The sequence below is a fragment of the Dendropsophus ebraccatus genome, chromosome 1 (assembly GCF_027789765.1).
Source record: "Dendropsophus ebraccatus isolate aDenEbr1 chromosome 1, aDenEbr1.pat, whole genome shotgun sequence".
NCBI lineage: Eukaryota > Metazoa > Chordata > Amphibia > Anura > Hylidae > Dendropsophus > Dendropsophus ebraccatus.
The window spans coordinates 227,852,668-227,866,565 of record NC_091454.1 but is presented as its reverse complement, the minus strand read 5'-3'; positions in this window follow the sequence as shown (position 1 = coordinate 227,866,565).

Sequence of the window (13,898 nt, the reverse complement as noted above, 5' to 3'; positions counted from 1 at the left end):
TGCAATGGGAAATCTGGGGTGGTGATGGGCAATCTGGGGTGATTAGAGGTAATCCGGGGTGGTTATGGGTAATCCGGGGCACTTGACTTTGGTGAGAGGGGTAAAAAAGTGCTGGCACCATTTGGAACAATCAGTGGTATATAGTATATACCGCTGATCACTTGTACTGGTACCACACCGGGTGGTCACCGATCATTGCCCCATGCTCTCTGTCACCTCAGGTGGTGGAGAGAATGAAATTTTGATCATTTTTAGGAATCCATCACTGTGAACAGAGTCTGTTCACAGAGATGGCGGTGGCCATCTTGGATCAGATGGCCGCCCTGGGAGGGGAGGGTCAGTGACCAGGTCACTAGGGTTAATTCTGGGGACAGGGGGGGAACCATGTAGTTATCTCCTCTCACTGTGGATTCACGGTGAGAAGAGATAAAAAGCGTTCAGCTGCTTGGCAATGTCTGTTACCGGTGGCCGCTGTTGTACTGTTAATAACGACGATCGCCGTTGCGGGGATCGACCGGGACTGACCCTACATTCTGCCCCAACCCCTCAGCTACCTCCGCTAGCTGAGAGGAGGGGGCTGCGGGCCTTACCGGCGCCGCTGCAGTATTCTGCACCATCGCCATTAAGAGCTGATGGCTGCAGAATAGAGCCCATTAGTGACCACCATAAAAATCCGTATCGGCGGTCAATAATAACATAATACATGTATTCTCTGGGTCACTACGGTTACGGCGATACCAAATTTGTATAGTTTTTTTTTTTACTATTACCACTTTGGCGCAATAGAAACTATCTTCCTAGCAAAAACCCACAAAAACCTGTCGCCACATTGCAAGATCCATAGCGTTCTTATCTTTTGCGCAACAGAGCTGGTTTTGGTCTTATTTTTTGCAGGAATATCTGTAGTTTCTATTGTTTCCAAATTTTATATGTATTTGACTTTTTGGTCTCTTTTATGATGTATTTTCTAAAGTGGATTGATAAACTACAGCTATTCTGGTACTGTTTTTTTTATTTATTTTTTTACAGCGTGTGTTGTGCAATATAATTATTGATATCTTTTTATAGATTGGGTCGTTACGGACGTGACAATACCAAATATGTATAGGATTTGTGTTCTTGATCTGGTTTATGTAACATTTTATTGTGTATGGGGAATGTAATGCATCTTTATTATGGGGGGGGGGGTGTTTTGTGTGTTTGGTGCACATTTTTTTTTACTTTTACACTAGTGTATTACTAATCAGCGATCATTTATCACTGAAACAATACGCTGCATTACTGATGTAATGCAGTGTATTGTGTGTGTCAGCTATATGCTGACAGGCAATCTGAGCAGAGCCATATCCATGGTGAGCCCGGGGGCCTTCATTAGGAACCTGGGATCACCATGGAGACCATCGGGGGACCGCGGGACATCACGATCACGTATCACCCCCCTGCCATCATTCTCTCCAGCAGCCACAGCCCGCACAGCTCTGGGAGTCGGGTCATGACATCACCATGTTATCAAGGAAGTGACATCACTATGTTATCCAGGAAGTTACATCACCATGTTATCCAGCAAGTGAGATCACCATGTTATCCAGGAAGTGACATCGCCATGTTATCCAGGAAGTGACATCCCCATGTTATCCAGGAAGTGACATCACCGTGTTATCCAGGAAGTGACATCACCGTGTTATCCAGGAAGTGACATCACCGTGTTATCCAGGAAGTGACATCACCATGTTATCCAGGAAGTGACATCACCATGTTATCCAGGAAGTGACATTGCCATGTTTTCCAGGAAGTGACATGTCAGGAATCGGACAGCAGGACAATACAAGACAGTGAGCCCTGATGCTGAACCCCGCCCACTCTCCCTACCTGCTTGCCGCAATCCGCCCTAAGATGGCGGCAGGCAACTGGGCGGCAGTCCCTGTACTGGCTAGGTGGGACACAAAGACAAGATAGACAGACAAAACACAATAAAGAATGGTCGACAGTGCGGGTCACAACAATCGGGCAACGCAGTACAAAAACACAATCCAAGAAGCACGGTCAATAAACAGGCAATATGGTGAGGGGCAGGCAGCAAGCAGGGATAGTCAGAATACAAGGCAAAAATAGTCAGAATAAACACAGAACTAAACAGAGGCAGAAGCAGGCTGAGACAAGCTCAATATCCGGCAGTGAGAGGCAGGCTGGCAGACACTATATAGGAGACCAGAGGTCCAGTGCAGGAGCTGATTGGACCAGACCCCTGATCTCAGAACACCTGGGGCAAGAGCAACCTGACTGGCAGGGAGAACAGTCTGTCAGACTAGCTAACCAGCATCAGAGTTAACTCCGGAGTGACCAGGAGTATCTCAGGCAAAGCGGGTGTGGCTGAACAAACCCAGAGGAAATAGGCCAGTGTTCAGACAAGGTTCAGGACACCGCAAAACATACAAAAACACTGAATATCAGCGCCATCTCAGGCGCGCAGAACGAGCCAAGGGGCACATGGAGTTCGGCACAGGCACATTCATGACATGACCTCACTGTGTTATCCAGGAAGTGACATCACTGTGTTATCCAGGAAGTGACATCACTGTATTATCCAGGAAGTGACATCACTGTGTTATCCAGGAAGTGACATCACCGTGTTATCCAGGAAGTGACATCACTGTGTTATCCAGGAAGTGAAGCCTTGATGCAGTAGTAAGTGCAGGGAAAAAAAGCACCTTATGTACATTTCCCGTAATAATAAGTGTATATTGGTGATTTGTATAACTTTTGGGGGGCAATACAACACTTTAATAACAATTTTCACCTGACTTCTCCTTTAATGAATGACCCCCTTTCGAGGAATATCTTTCCATCAAGACCTGCGATCATTTACAGAAAAGCTAATACTTTAAAGAATCTTTTGGCCCTGAGCAGAATCCCATCATCTCCGTCGTCTCTCCCCATGACTACTAAGGGCAGCCACAGATGCAATAAACCTCGCTATGTCCATGGATTTAAAAATCTGTTTTCTAGTTTCCATCTAACCAGACTAAACAATCTTACACCACCTCTTCCCGTATGGACTAAACAAAAATATGAAATATTAAAAATAAATAAACTTATTGCTCCTTTTTCCCCCCCTATCCCTGCCCTCTTATAGAGGGTGTATACCTAGTCCCACCTTTTGTATTACATTGGATTTAGGTCACATTAGTTTTATGTATATAGAGCCATATTAGCATTTTAATTATGTTCTGAAATAACTTTTTTTTTTATTATTTTAGTAGATTATTATTTTATTATACATGTATCCTTTTATATAATGGATAATCCCCTTTTCCCACTACCTGCGTTCCTCATGCGTTTTATGGAGGATATTTTTATCTTGTTATTGTTGCAGACCTTTATGTTTAACATCAGTAGTTCATGATTTCTTAAAAATTCTATTTTTAAATGGTATTTTTAACCCCTATGTACAGTATATCCTCTTTCTACACAAAGTCTTAAAGATTGCTCAGTTACCTTCGTATATATATACTCCTTACACTCCTAAATCAGTATGATATCACACTTATTGGTGTTTTCCTATTTATTATTCTAACAATGTTTGAGTTTATTCAGATTGTTCACATTTTGTAAGACAACGGTCATTCCCACCCAGGTCACAGAATGGCTGGTGTCTGAGAAGATCATCCCGATACTGTAGTACACACAGTATGCGCGCCCGCATCAGAATTCCCCACTGCTCACAATGGAGCATGCTGCCGGAGCCGCACGCTCCATTGTGTGAACTGATAGGGTTTTCTGTGGCCGCTATTCACCAACTGCGCCGTTATGAATCCCGGCTGGAGTGTATACTATGGGGGGACTTATAAATGCCCCCGCAGCTCCGGCGCTGCGGGGATTTGTGTAGACACGGACTGCCTCTACATAAATCCCGTGCGCGCCGGTGCGCACCGCCGAAAACCTACGCCAGCTGAGGATTGGAGTAGGTTTTCGGCGTACATTTGGGCGGAAAGGATGGTAAATCGCGCGGACTCTGAGTCCGCGCCCTCCGTTCCGCCCACTACACGCCCCCTTTCCGCCCCCCTGGCGTACTCGGAGGAAAGTGCCGATTTGCGAATATTTTATTCGCAGATCGGCAATTTGCGTATGAAAAAATACGCAAATCGGCACTTTCCGCCAAAAATCATCCGTTCGCCGGATGATACATGTGGGATGATACATGTGGCCCTATGTGTATGTGGATTTGCAAATTAGCAACAACGACCGTGAATATTACATAGCTTACTTAGTGTGAATATAGCCTCACTGTATTTATGACCTCTTACAATGTGTCCTGTAGCCACTTATGTTCCCACCACCGAGCACAACTTCTGTATACCGTGGCTTCGGTCATCCTGATCCCCCTCCCCTCTTTTCTCTTACTGGTATCTATTAAAATGTTGTTGCTCAAACCCGCATCTTACTTGAGAAAGTTTACAGAACTTGGACAAAAGGCGTGAAAAGTGTATTAATAAAAGCTATCGGACATGCTCCAGCTTCTTGGACTTACTGGCCAGACAGTGCTCCCGAGGATTGAATTTGTGTGCATTGGATGCTATCCAGTAGAGTGGAGGGTGTCTGCAGGGACGTATTTACCACTAGGCACCTGTGGTCCGGTAACTAGGACAGCACCTTGCCGGGGGGGGGGGGGGGGGGGGGGGGGGCAGCACCAGGGAGCAGGGGGAGGGGAACAACAGTTTTTTTTCTTTAAAATCTCCCACCTCCCGTTTAGACTTGCCAGTAAATCTGGTGTCTTTTTTCGGGGGATGCTATGGCGGTATTGTTCAGGTCTGGTATGGTGGAATTGTTCAGGTCTGGTGTGGCGGTATTGTTCAGGTCTGGTATGGTGGAATTGTTCAGGTCTGGTATGGCGGTATTGTTCAGGTCTGGTATGGCGGTATTGTTCAGGTCTGGTATGTGGCCACAAAGCTGCTCCCACAACACCTCCTGGTTATACTCTTGGATACCTTCTGATATTTCTTCTACAACACCTCCTGGCATTACTCCGACAACTCCTCCTGGCATTACTCCTCCAACACCTCCTGCCATTATTCCTACAACACCTCCTGGCATTACTCCTACAACACCTCCTAGCATTACTCCTACAACACCTCCTGGCATTACTCCTACAACACCTCCTGCCATTACTCCTACAACACCTTCTGCCATTACACTTACAACACCTCCTGGCATTACTCCTACAACACCTCCTGGCATTACTCCTACAACACCTCCTAGCATTACTCCTACAACACCTCCTGCCATTACTCCTACAACACCTCCTGGCATTACTCCTACAACACCTCCTAGCATTACTCCTACAACACCTCCTAGCATTACTCCTACAACACCTCCTGCCATTACTCCTACAACACCTCCTGCCATTACTCCTACAACACCTCCTGGCATTACTCCTACAACACCTCCTAGCATTACTCCTACAACACCTCCTGCCATTACTCCTACAACACCTCCTGGCATTACTCCTACAACACCTCCTAGCATTACTCCTACAACACCTCCTGGCATTACTCCTACAACACCTCCTAGCATTACTCCTACAACACCTCCTGGCATTACTCCTACAACACCTCCTGGCATTATTCCTACAACACCTCCTGGCATTACTCCTACAACACCTCCTTGCATTACTCCTACAACACCTCCTGCCATTACTCCTACAACACCTCCTGGCATTACTCCTACAACACCTCCTAGCATTACTCCTACAACACCTCCTGGCATTACTCCTACAACACCTCCTAGCATTACTCCTACAACACCTCCTGGCATTACTCCTACAACACCTCCTAGCATTACTCCTACAACACCTCCTGGCATTACTCCTACAACACCTCCTGCCATTACTCCTACAACACCTCCTGGCATTACTCCTCCAACACCTCTGGCATTACTCCTACAACACCTCCTGGCATTATTCCTACAACACCTCCAGGTATTACTCCTACAACACCTCCTGCCATTACTCCTACAACACCTCCTGGCATTACTCCTCCAACACCTCTGGCATTACTCCTACAACACCTCCTGGCATTACTCCTACAACACCTCCTGCCATTACTCCTACAACAACTCCTGGCATTACTCCTACAACACCTCCTGGCATTATTCCTACAACACCTCCAGGTATTACTCCTACAACACCTCCTGCCATTACTCCTACAACACCTCCTGCCATTACTCCTGCAACACCTCCTGGCATTATTCCTACAACACCTCCTGGCATTACTCCTACAACACCTCCTGGCATTACTCCTCCAACACCTCTGGCATTACTCCTACAACACCTCCTGGCATTATTCCTACAACACCTCCAGGTATTACTCCTACAACACCTCCTGCCATTACTCCTACAACACCTCCTGGCATTACACTTACAACACCTCCTGGCATTACTCCTACAACACATCCTGGCATTACTCCTACAACACCTCCTGCCATTACTCCTACAACACCTCCTGGCATTACTTCTGCAACACCTCCTGGTATTACTCCTACAACACCTCCTGGCATTACACTTACAACACCTCCTGCCATTACTCCTACAACACCTCCTGGTATTACTCCTACAACACTTCCTGGCATTACACTTACAACACCTCCTGCCATTACTCCTACAACACCTCCTGGTATTACTCCAACAACACCTCCTGGCATTACTCCTACAACACCTCCTGGCATTACTCTTACAACACCTCCTGGTATTACTCTTACAACACCTCCTGGCATTACTCCTACAACACCTCCTAGCATTACTCCTACAACACCTCCTGGCATTACTCCTACAACACCTCCTGGCATTATTCCTACAACACCTCCAGGTATTACTCCTACAACACCTCCTGCCATTACTCCTACAACACCTCCTGCCATTACTCCTGCAACACCTCCTGGCATTATTCCTACAACACCTCCTGGCATTACTCCTACAACACCTCCTGGCATTACTCCTCCAACACCTCTGGCATTACTCCTACAACACCTCCTGGCATTATTCCTACAACACCTCCAGGTATTACTCCTACAACACCTCCTGCCATTACTCCTACAACACCTCCTGGCATTACACTTACAACACCTCCTGGCATTACTCCTACAACACATCCTGGCATTACTCCTACAACACCTCCTGCCATTACTCCTACAACACCTCCTGGCATTACTTCTGCAACACCTCCTGGTATTACTCCTACAACACCTCCTGGCATTACACTTACAACACCTCCTGCCATTACTCCTACAACACCTCCTGGTATTACTCCTACAACACCTCCTGGCATTACACTTACAACACCTCCTGCCATTACTCCTACAACACCTCCTGGTATTACTCCAACAACACCTCCTGGCATTACTCCTACAACACCTCCTGGCATTACTCTTACAACACCTCCTGGTATTACTCTTACAACACCTCCTGGCATTACTCCTACAACACCTCCTGGCATTACTTCTGCAACACCTCCTGGTATTACTCCTACAACACCTCCTGGCATTACACTTACAACACCTCCTGCCATTACTCCTACAACACCTCCTGGTATTACTCCTACAACACCTCCTGGCATTACACTTACAACACCTCCTGCCATTACTCCTACAACACCTCCTGGTATTACTCCAACAACACCTCCTGGCATTACTCCTACAACACCTCCTGGCATTACTCTTACAACACCTCCTGGTATTACTCTTACAACACCTCCTGGCATTACTCCTACAACACCTCCTAGCATTACTCCTACAACACCTCCTGGCATTACTCCTACAACACCTCCTGGCATTATTCCTACAACACCTCCTGGCATTACTCCTACAACACCTCCTTGCATTACTCCTACAACACCTCCTGCCATTACTCCTACAACACCTCCTGGCATTACTCCTACAACACCTCCTAGCATTACTCCTACAACACCTCCTGGCATTACTCCTACAACACCTCCTAGCATTACTCCTACAACACCTCCTGGCATTACTCCTACAACACCTCCTAGCATTACTCCTACAACACCTCCTGCCATTACTCCTACAACACCTCCTGGCATTACTCCTCCAACACCTCTGGCATTACTCCTACAACACCTCCTGGCATTATTCCTACAACACCTCCTAGCATTACTCCTACAACACCTCCTGCCATTATTCCTACAACACCTCCTGGCATTACTCCTACAACACCTCCTAGCATTACTCCTACAACACCTCCTGGCATTACTCCTACAACACCTCCTAGCATTACTCCTACAACACCTCCTGGCATTACTCCTACAACACCTCCTAGCATTACTCCTACAACACCTCCTGGCATTACTCCTACAACACCTTCTGCCATTACTCCTACAACACCTCCTAGCATTACTCCTACAACACCTCCTGCCATTACTCCTACAACACCTCCTGGCATTACTCCTACAACACCTCCTAGCATTACTCCTACAACACCTCCTGGCATTACTCCTACAACACCTCCTAGCATTACTCCTACAACACCTCCTGGCATTACTCCTACAACACCTCCTGGCATTATTCCTACAACACCTCCTGGCATTACTCCTACAACACCTCCTTGCATTACTCCTACAACACCTCCTGCCATTACTCCTACAACACCTCCTGGCATTACTCCTACAACACCTCCTAGCATTACTCCTACAACACCTCCTGGCATTACTCCTACAACACCTCCTAGCATTACTCCTACAACACCTCCTGGCATTACTCCTACAACACCTCCTAGCATTACTCCTACAACACCTCCTGGCATTACTCCTACAACACCTCCTGCCATTACTCCTACAACACCTCCTGGCATTACTCCTCCAACACCTCTGGCATTACTCCTACAACACCTCCTGGCATTATTCCTACAACACCTCCAGGTATTACTCCTACAACACCTCCTGCCATTACTCCTACAACACCTCCTGGCATTACTCCTACAACACCTCCTGGCATTATTCCTACAACACCTCCAGGTATTACTCCTACAACACCTCCTGCCATTACTCCTACAACACCTCCTGCCATTACTCCTGCAACACCTCCTGGCATTATTCCTACAACACCTCCTGGCATTACTCCTACAACACCTCCTGGCATTACTCCTCCAACACCTCTGGCATTACTCCTACAACACCTCCTGGCATTATTCCTACAACACCTCCAGGTATTACTCCTACAACACCTCCTGCCATTACTCCTACAACACCTCCTGGCATTACTCCTACAACACCTCCTGGCATTACTCCTACAACACATCCTGGCATTACTCCTACAACACCTCCTGCCATTACTCCTACAACACCTCCTGGCATTACTTCTGCAACACCTCCTGGTATTACTCCTACAACACCTCCTGGCATTACACTTACAACACCTCCTGCCATTACTCCTACAACACCTCCTGGTATTACTCCTACAACACCTCCTGGCATTACACTTACAACACCTCCTGCCATTACTCCTACAACACCTCCTGGTATTACTCCAACAACACCTCCTGGCATTACTCCTACAACACCTCCTGGCATTACTCTTACAACACCTCCTGGTATTACTCTTACAACACCTCCTGGCATTACTCTTACAACACCTCCTGGTATTACTCTTACAACACCTCCTGGTATTACTCCAACAACACCTCCTGGCATTACTCCTACAACACCTCCTGGCATTACTCTTACAACACCTCCTGGTATTACTCTTACAACACCTCCTGGCATTACACTTACAACTCCTCCTGGCATTACTTCTGCAACACATCCTGGTATTACTCTTTCATCACCTCCTTGTTATATACTTCTGAAACCCTTCTTGGCTATAAACCTGAACACCTCTTGGTTATATACTTGGTGGAAAAAGTAAAAAAAAAATTACTTGATCACTAAGGTCCAAAATAGGCCGATCAAGGGGTTAGTGTTATTATCATTATTTTATATTATAAAAAAAAAATCTTACCTACTGTAATAACAGTAATAATAATAATAATAATAATAATAATAATAATAATAATAAATATATAGACCCCCCCCCACACACACACACACACACTAATTGTGTGACATCCATAGGGGACCAGTGACCCATGACTGAATCCAGCCGACTTTCCCTGTCTAACTCATCTACTGTTAAAGAAATAGAAGAAACCACCAAACCAAACACACAGTGCATTATGGCCTTACTTACTGTCATTATGGCCTTACTTGGGCTCACTATTCCCCATATAATCTCTATAACAAATCAAGTCATTACACATATTAAAGGGGTATTCCGCCCAGGCCCCAACAAACAATCACTTCCAAAGCCCAATTGTGCAACTCACCAGCCTCCCCCCCCCCCACAGTTTTTAGAGACCTCTCCCGCTGTTTTAAGTGCTTCCTTTCCTTCCTTCCTTTATTTTGTTTGGTGGAAAAGGCGGAGTCCTCCAGTAAGGCGCTACTCCACAGCGTTGGTGCCCTGAGGAAGAAATCTCACTATAGCGGGCACACACGCAGCGGCCGTTCTTCCTGTACACATGGAGCTTGGGATGGTCCGAGATAACTGCTTCCTCCTGCACGTTACTGCTATTCATCTTCAGTAAGGGGTCTCATCACCCTGGGGTCCCCTCCTCAGTTCATCAAAAGCAGGTGGGGGGCACAGAATCGATGCTGTGGGGCAAGGCAGGAGCTGAGGACTGATGGATGCCGCGTCCTCCGTCTCTTAGTGGGCAGGGTTGTGGCGGAGGAGACGTGATCCCTGTCTCTGATGGGAGGGGGAGGGGGGCATGAGCCAGACGGGGTGGATTCCATCTACTAGCAAAACAGTATGGGGGGCTATCAAATGCTATTCCAGATACATGGAGCTTTGTATCGTCATTTCACTCTTTGGCCGCCAGTCCATTATTCTAGGTCAGGTGACTGATCGCCCTTTGTCTTTAATTGAGAAGTCCTTTAAATTTATTAGTAAAGACGGTGAAATGAGGGTGAAAAAAGAAAAATGGTGTGACCAACTAAAGAATAACAAAAACCTCTGAAAATACTGGTGATGACAATTATTTTGACGTCCATGCAAGCGGCGTCCGTAATTTTTTACACTGTGTGCATTGGACGTCCATCATTCCATTGACTTCAATGCAATTTATTGAGGTCAGTAAAATCAAAGCAATAACTGACATTTTTTAATAGAAAAAGTGGACGCCTCTTTTCTTTTTTTGACGCTGTGTGAACAAAGCCTATGAGTGTAAACTAATAATAATAATAATAATAATAATAATTATTATTATTGTTATTATTTAACCTACAGAACACCATACTTTTATTTAGCAAATATTATTATTATTATTATTATTATTATTATTATTATTTTCTATATTTGTTTTTTTCTTTCAGAATTTCACATTTTAGAATTACAGTATGTAAGGGATGGGTCAATGTAATTTACTTTATTTTATTTCATTCACACTGTCTGATCACACTTGTATATTGTCACTGACATTAAAACACATTGCAGATAGAAAGTTCTAATAGAAAAGCGAGTTGCCTCATCTGTACAGTAATAGAAGTGATCACAGAGCCGGAATCCCCAGCGGAGGGAGGATAATAGATTGTGTCATACAGTCTCCGCTCCTGCCGGCCTCCTGGGGGCGCTATTATACCAGGAGGTTACAATGTTATTACCACAATCACTGACAATACATTGTACTATAGCAAACTAACAATCCCAGCAGGACGGCCGACAAGGACGTCACAGACAACAATAATTACTTTATTTTTTTCCCAATTATCATTAATGAAGAGATTAAGTCATTTCTTTTATTTCTTTATTGTAACTTCATAACGAAACCACAGGGAATATTCATAGATGTGTGAGACGGAGAAGGAAAGATTAACTGTACACTGACCGAGCAATGGCAGAAATATAGGAATATAATATAATAATAATAATACTACTAGTAAATTTACAGTACTACCGAACTACTAGGCTCAATGGTCAGCTTATCAGTCGGCTGCCTTAGAACTTTGTGCTGCTCCACTCGGGACGGGAAAAGCTTAATTCTGTGCTGGGAAACTTTTCCCAGTTTCCTAGGACTGGGTCAAGCTGTTCCCGGCACCCGAAGCGGAGCAAATCGACTTATAAGCTGACCACTGAGCCTAGTAATTCGCTAGTACTCATTAATAATAATAATAATAATAATAATAATAATAATAATGGTAGCAGTAGTAGTAGTAATAATAATAATAATAATAATAATAATAATAATAATAATAATAATAATGATGATAATATTATCCATAAATGGATAACAATATTAGCGGAGATATTATTATTATTATTATTATTACTACTACTACTACTACTACCATCATCATCATCATCATCATCATCATATTATTATTATTATTATTATTACTACTACATATTATTATTATTACTACTACTACTACTACTATCATCATCATCATCATCATCATCATCATCATCATTATTATTATTATCATTATTATTACCATTTATTTATTTTTATTATTGTAATAGTTTTGTCTTTTATTTCTGCATAACATACAACACAGATTACTTACTTAGTTGTTTGTATGTTTTTAAAATTAGGTAAAAAAAAAAGTTTATGCCAAGAAAAACTAGTGGCAACCTTGGTCACACAAGCAAAATATTTCATGTGACTTGTTGGTAACTCGCTGTCACATGACTTTATTATTGTTGCAACTTTTAATGGAATCAGTGATAGCAAAGTCACCTGCACCGTGTGACCTGCAAGGTTTTTTTTTTTTTTTTTTTTTTTTGCAAGGGTCACAGGTCACAGTCACTGACGTAGAATAAACCACAATACCAATCACATAATCAGATTTGCTGTGCAGCACTAGCTTTAAGCGAAGGAGGTTTATAGGAGAGGTGTGTGTGTGTGTGGTGTTACAACTTGGCTCTATTCACTTAAATGGGACTGAGCTGCAGAACCACCCACAACAATAATGGTGCTGTTCTTAGGGGAAAGTGGCCATCTTTTTTTAACCTCTGTATAACCCCTTTAAATGAAAGCCGTCAACTGCAATTCATGTTCCAAATTGCTGAGACTATTATATAGGTGACAACAGGGGCACTTTTTCCATAAGGCCACTTGAAGGGGGGGGGGGGGGGGGGGGAGAGGCGGTATCAAGCCATTGTTATTCTTGTGGTGGCAGGCAGCATTATGCTTCTGGCTATGAAAGGTCCCTCCCTCCCCCAGCGCTCCGACACACGAGTGACGTCACTTATGCAGAGCAGAAAGAGGAGACGCCTGAGGACAGCAAGCACTGCAGCAAGGTGAGAATATGTTTATTTATTTCTTTTTTACATGAACGGCGCCATTTTGTCTAACCCCTCCGAACGTTGCAGAAAGATCGGCAACAGAGATGTAGTATCCCACTACGTGTTTTCTTTTCTCTTCTTACACCTTGGTAAAACCCGTTTCTCTCACAGGTTAGGACAGATTGGCTGCTGTTCCTTACTCCAACCACCAGATGTCCCACTTTCACAGCACAGCTGCAGCTCACACTTTGGTCTAGCTACACACACACTTCTTTTCTCTAGTAACAACTTCCCTTTATATTAACTACAGGGCAGGCAGGATGTGTATTTAGTTGTTCCTGACACTAGCTGTCCAACCTAACACTTGCGTACACTGAGGACAGACTAACAGAGTAGGACAGTCGACCACCTTAAAGAGCGACGGAGTCCCCGATCCCTTTTATTATTACAAAGCTACCATACCATCACAGCTCCGCCACTGGTGGGCTGACAGCCACTCTACTAACTGGGGTGATATAGAACACTTTTATGCAAAAGGGAAGTTACGTGACCTCCTGTATGTAGCCATTCTTGACCTG